This window comes from Armigeres subalbatus, unplaced genomic scaffold (genome assembly GCF_024139115.2).
Source record: "Armigeres subalbatus isolate Guangzhou_Male unplaced genomic scaffold, GZ_Asu_2 Contig207, whole genome shotgun sequence".
Lineage (NCBI taxonomy): Eukaryota > Metazoa > Arthropoda > Insecta > Diptera > Culicidae > Armigeres > Armigeres subalbatus.
Genome location: NW_026942913.1, coordinates 373,669 through 375,491, shown reverse-complemented (window position 1 = coordinate 375,491; position 1,823 = coordinate 373,669).

The window sequence follows — 1,823 nt, the reverse complement described above, 5'->3', positions numbered from 1 at the left end:
AACACGCGATTCTTGCCGCTCCAGATATGTTCAGGAGCTGCCTCCAACGTTGTCTGGATGAAGGAAACTTTCCAGATCGTTGGAAACGACAGAAATTGGTGCTATTGCCCAAGCCTGGGAAATCCCCGGGAGAACCTTCGGCATACAGACCGATTTGCCTCCTCGACGGAGCTGGTAAGCTGCTTGAGAGGGTTATTCTGAACAGATTGTCGACCTATACCGAGCGTACTGGTGGGCTATCAAACAACCAGTATGGCTTCCATAAAGGTCGTTCCACCGTCGAAGCAATTCGATCGGTAACGGATATGGCCAAGATAGCGAGAGGTTTGAACAGTCGAGGTATTAGATACTGCGCATTGATTACATTTGATGTAAAAAATGCGTTCAACAATGCTAACTGGGTAGCTATTGCTGACTCCCTGCACCGATTGAGAGTTCCGGATTACCTGTGCAGGATACTGAAAAGTTATTTTTAGAATAGGGTGCTGATATACGACACGGATGCTGGTCAAAAGTTGATCGTAGTGTCTGCGGTTGTTCCACAGGCGTCGATCCTCGGACCGGTTCTGTGGAATATTATGTACGACGGAGTATTACGCTTAAGTCTCCCGGCCGGTGTGAATTTTTTTTTCTGATTCCGGATGTGTCCAACTGGGTCGATAGAAAACATGGTCAGTCCACCTAACACATGTGTTGTCTGAACATGGTTGCTTTAAAAAATTCCTACAAAGGTTTGGCTTCGCAGATTCTGCGGAGTGTACAGAATGTGTAGGTGAGGTAGAGTCGGCAGAGCATGTGATGTTCGCATGCCCGCGATTCGAGGTAGAACGCAATGCCATGCTGCTTGTTAGCGGTATGGATACAACCCCGGACAACCTCGTCGAGAGGATGTGCCGGGAGGAAGTTATATGGAATGCGGTGAACACAGCATTTCAACAGATTGTGTCGAAACTGCAGCGGTGGTGGCGTCTTGAACAACACCAACGAATGCAGTAAGGGCACCTGTGATGCAGTGAACACTTTGCTCACCTCGACAACCAACATGTCGCGGTTGGGCTGCGGGGACCTCCGTATGTAGATATAGAGGTCATTGCGGTTCATGCGCGGTGGTTGTTGTCGGGGTGCTCGTCTCCAACGTGAGATTATGATACGGACCGCTAGGTTACTATCATAGTTTGCGATCGGGTGGTGAGGTTACCACCCTTGAAGTCGATGTGTATTAACGTCAAGTGCGTTAGCATAGGCGTGAGCGTTCTCAATAGTCCCCCCCTGATGTATTGCTTAATTGCGGGCCGGGGGTACGGACTGGCGAAAGGGTTTTGGTTTTAGTGGGTCGGGTAACATACCCATCCCCACACTACCTGAGTTAACCTCCTCAGGTGTCTGGATGCAGATTTCCGTTTACCCTTGCTCAAAAAAAAAAAAAAAAAAAAAATTGACAGCTGGCGGCTCGGTTGGAAAAAATTAAAACGGTTTGATTTTGATTTGAGTAACCGGGGGTGGAGTCAATGTTCGCCGAACATGTTTGAGCATTTGTAGTGAAGTTGTACAAACCCCCATATATTTTTTGATAGTTGGTGCTCAAGTTGACGCTTCGGTCGTTCGTGTGTGATATTGCTGGTCGAATAAATTGATTGTTCGTGCCGCTGTTGGCAAAACTTGATGGATGTTTCAATAAACAAGAGGTGGAGACAATGTTGGTCAAACTACTTGACCGTGTGTACGTTCCATTACGCGATGGACACGATAGTCTGGTACAAAACAAAAGTCAGAGTCAAACCCGTCCTCAAGAAGATGGATTCTCTAAACTATTGCTAGGAAAT